This window comes from Theobroma cacao, chromosome 4 (assembly GCF_053813885.1).
Source record: "Theobroma cacao isolate CCN51 chromosome 4, ASM5381388v1, whole genome shotgun sequence".
Taxonomy (NCBI): domain Eukaryota; kingdom Viridiplantae; phylum Streptophyta; class Magnoliopsida; order Malvales; family Malvaceae; genus Theobroma; species Theobroma cacao.
In genome coordinates this window covers 10193922-10198784 of record NC_142642.1, presented here as the reverse complement: position 1 = coordinate 10198784, position 4863 = coordinate 10193922, and the positions used below count along the sequence as shown (strand labels likewise).

Here is a 4863-nt window from a genome sequence, read left to right as displayed (position 1 = left end):
TGCCTCCAAATCTGAAAACATGAAGTTTAAAAATGTGAGCATAAAACTCAGTGAGTGAACATAAGAAAGGAACAAGCAATCGATAAGGAGAACTTGGAAATCATGATGCACTTGTTTCAAAAACAATGCAATTGATTTAATTTCTTACTAAAAACCCCTCATTTCAAACTTTGATTAATAACCTCATAGTGTTGCAAAAACCCATGATCAATCCATGAAGTTAAATGGGTGAAAAATATGTCAAAATCAGGCAAGGTAGCAAGCATGACAGCAAGTTTCTTGCTGCTATGAAAAACATTCTTAGTTTGCATATGTTTCAGCTTTTCAAGAATATCTCCCACTATCGAGGTCAAATTGACATGATTTTTATACCATTAGAAAGATAAGAGGCTGGACTACAACTTTTATGTTTACTATTTTGCCTAGTTGTGATCGAAAGGTGGTCAAAATCCATGTCAAATAGAAGGTACTACACTAGAAAATTTGGAACCACTCGAGAGTTTCTAGCTGCAGCGAGAAGCTTCTGCAATTTTCTCGCTGCAGCAAAAACCAGGCCAATGTGACCCCCCCCCCCAAATCCTGAAAGTTTCTCGTTGCAGCGAAAATGAATCTCGCTACAACAAGAAATAGAGCAATTTGGGAGCAATTAACAATGCCAACATACAACATAATAACAATTTGTTTCATAAACTTTTTATAACATATATATATATATATGTATACATCATCATGCACACCATCCTGCCACACTCAGCTCAATGCAATATCATCATCATGTGTGCACTCCCTACTCGCACACTTCAACATCATCATGTGTGCACTCCCTACTCGCACACTCTATGCAACGACCTCTCCCCGGTCGCTACCGGCGTCCAAGACTTCCGGAAAAAACCCACCAAGTCTCGAACAAGCCTGTCTAGAATTTGCTCGTTAATCCACTACATTCAATCACCATATAATTTTGATACTTTCATATACTAACTTGAACCATAAATATAAAAATTAATACAAACGTTTTCCTTTTATTCGTAAGTGTATGCATTAAAATCTATAATCTCCAAATTAATGCTTATATAAAAATTTAGAATTCGTTTACAACTTAATAAATAAAATGCTATGACTTGACCTCTAACAGCGGAGCGACTCGAAATAAAATGCTAGGAGATGCCTTTACCTATTCACAGTGGACCGAATGCATCATTGACTACATGCTAGGCTGATCCCTATCTGCAAAAGAGGAAATAAAAGGGGTGTGAGTCTCATCGACTTAGTGATAATCATCGACTCAGGGAGTAGGGCGTAGATGGGAAACAAGCAAATGGCAGATTAGTTGAATATAAAAATGCAAGATTATAAAAGCAATTTATTTCAAATGAGAGTTTATACCTTATATAAAAATCGAGAATTTCTTATACAGTATAAATAATCGAGATAATAAAATTTTTCGCATCAAAATATATTAATAATCATTTTCGAATCAAATCAATAAAGTTTAGCAAGCTCCCGCGAAACCAAATAATATTTAAAATCATGCACAAATCATAACTCGCTCCATATGCGAGGAATTACTGATTCATTTCATAGATAAACAAATAGGGAAGCTGAGAAAAATCATTTAATTCTATTTTCACCATGCAAAGAAGTATAATTCATAATATTAAAACTTATTTCAACTCATATAAAGCCATTACATTTTTGTCAAAAATAAACAACATGGCTTATGACTTTCTTAAAAACTTGGCTTGTGCCAAAATCATTCTCATACTCGGTTGTCAGGGATACCTTGGCCTGGAGCTATCCCAACCGAATCCGCCAAGGCTGTTAAAAAGTAATGTACGCATAAATCATATTTTTATTTTGAAAACATAGCCATTCCTTGGCATTAGTGGAGTTCATCATTAAGAGGTGGTTTGGCGTGATGTGAACTCTAACCATACCTCAGGAGATACCCTACGGGCCTCTCCGACCAAGGTACATAAATAACCGGATTTCGTGCCCCTCTAATAGGCTGGTCCACAGAATCCGCCCACTGCAGCAAGCTAAACCCACCATACAATAAAATTTGCAATAGCATGACATGGCAATTATTTCACAATCCAGCCTCTTAAGGCTAAATACACAGTTCATATATTTCAACACAAATACCAATTTAACCATTCATGCAAATATTGTCACAAGCCATTCAATTCAAAATACAATTTATAACATAACAAGTAGCAATCTCCAATTACTCTTGAATTTCTTGGTTAAAATGAAATCACCTTTTAAAAGAATTCAAATTTGATCTTCAAGGGGATATTTTAAATCTTTGTCAAAATATCGGTCCCCACATCACGTTAAAACTCTCTTTTCATAAAATGTTCATTGTAAATATTTGCATGATATTTTGTATCAAAATAGCATGGTGAATATGTAATAAATTTCATGAATGCACACCACACAAACAATAAGGCACAATTTCCTTTGATATAAATCTTTTCGAAAAGCTTGTTTCCCGGTTTAAAACACTTTACGTCTAATATATATATATATATATATATATATATATATATATATATTTCAAATGATTTCTAAAAATAACTTACACCCACAATTCCTTAAAATTCTATCAACGCATGTTTTTCATAAATTTTGCACTTCACGTAAAATATACGTACATGTATATATATACGAAATTCTTTAAAATTGACACCCCCTACTCACCTCATAATAGTGGGATATTACTTTGTTCCTATTTATCGGTCACATACTTTGTTCGGCACGCCTCCACGACAACATTCCTAGTAACAATTTAAACTTAGTATACTTAATCACACATTTATATGGGTAGCAACTTAATTAAAAATTTCTTAAGCAACTTGCATATTTTTCATCCAAAATATGCACAATATTAAACTACCCATAAATCTTAAAATATAAAATTAACTTACCATTGGGCCTTCTCCATGGGCTTCTCCATTTTTCCTATTTAGGCCAAACCTATTTATTTTTATTTTCTATTAGGCCATGCCCACTTATTTTCTATTGGGTCATGCCCATTTATTTTCTATTTGGGTCATGCCCATTTTTATTTTCTATTTGGGCCATGCCCATTTTTATTTTCTATTTCTTTTCTTTTCTTTTCCTTTTCTTTCGTTTTTCTCTCTTTCACCGTCACTCCCTTCACCACCATGTCTTCCTCTCTTCACCACTGTGGCTTCCTCTCTTCCTTGGGTCATTTTCTTCCTCCTCCAATGGCAGTGCTTTCAGCTCTCTTTTCCTCAAAAATTTGGTAGCACCAAGCTGCTTTTTCTCCCTCAAATTGGCAGCACACAGCTGTCCAATTTTTCTGCACAAATTGGCAGCAAACGGTTCCAATTTTTCTGCACAAATTGGCAGCACTTTGCTGCCCTTTAATGGCAGCAAAACCTCCAAAATTTTGAGCTACAAATTCACACAATTTCAGCAGCAACAACCTTGAATTTTCAGCACCAAAATCAACCATAAAAACCTCAAAAATTCCAACAATTAACCTAAAAAAAATCAACTTTCTTACCTTAAAAATTTCAGCTTTTTCTTCCTCCAAAAATTGCAGCAAAAAGCTTTCTTTCCTCCTTCAAAGTGCAACAAAACTGTGCCAAAAAAAAAAGTGCAGAATTTTCATTCCTTTTTCTCTTCCTCTCCCACAGTTTTTCTCTCCCTTTTTCTCTTCATTTCTTTCTTCCTTTCTCAACCGACTTCCTCCCCTTTTCTTTATTCTTTTGTTCAACCTTTTGGTCCTTTCTTTCCTCTTCATAGCCGACTTCTCCTTTCTTTCCTCTCACATGGCCGGTCCCACCATCATTTCTACATTCTTCTCTTTATTTTCTTTGTTTCTTTGTGTCTTTGTTCCCTTAATTTTTTTGTATGGCCGGCCATTGAATTTAGAATTCTTAAGTTTGACTTTTCTTCATTTCCATCCATACCACATCATTCCTATTCTTTTTATTTCCTTATTATTTTATTATTTATTTATTTTATTCTCTCCAAATAATGCAATTTACATGTAATTCCTCAACTTTATTTTATTTGTTACTTAATCTTCCAATTTTTGTATCTTAAAATTTGATCATTCCAACACATTTAAAAATTCTAATTTTCTTCTATCTTCCCTTTCTTACACGTGTATAATAAAAATATCGAGATCGCATTTCAACGCGATGTCACCATAATATTTAAATATTTACTTACCCGCGTTAGCTCGATTTAATAAAATCACGTTGTCACAATTATCATCGTTTTCCTTCAAAATTCTTCTTTACTTCTTCTCCCCCACTTAAATTAGTCATATTCCATTTTTCATGACTAATTCCGATAACATATAAAATATTAATATTTTAATATTATTTTATTAAATAAAATATTATTTTATTTCAAAATTTTTCACTTGCCTTCTTTGGTCCCAAAATGCATTATTACATCTCGATTTATTTCTGAATCATCTTTTAGCTTACTAATTCATCTCCAACGAAAATATTATTATTTAATTGTTGTTTCACACGTGCGAAACATTTTATTCTTGAACGTTCTTTTCATCCTTTGTCGCTCTTTAGTACGTCAATTCACATCAAACGATCATTCGTTTGATCAATAAGGTCTTATTTGTGTCCAACAAGGGTGCAGGGTATTACACTCTAACATCATCATGTGTGCACTCCTTACTCGTACACTTTAACATCATCACACAACATTATTAAAGGTCATGGTTTTGAATTTTTTTGACAGCCAAAAACGTCTCCTAAAATTCTGAAAAAATATTATGGAATAGCTCTATGAGTTATCTATCAGGACAAATTTTACTAGGAGTTAAATTCTTAAGTTTTAGTCACAAAGAATTTCAAAAGT

The 4863-nt window shown here is 33.4% G+C and overlaps 1 long non-coding RNA gene across 1 annotated transcript; it reads right to left on the bottom strand.

Moving 5' to 3' along the window:
• Window positions 1-1049: 1049 nt before the first annotated feature.
• LOC148763121 (uncharacterized) lies at window positions 1050-3122 on the bottom strand. Its single transcript, XR_016025953.1, has 3 exons — window positions 2931-3122; window positions 2704-2780; window positions 1050-1227 (listed from the first exon to the last, which is right to left on the bottom strand). It is a non-coding gene; the product is annotated as an uncharacterized LOC148763121 (long non-coding RNA).
• Window positions 3123-4863: the final 1741 nt, after the last annotated feature.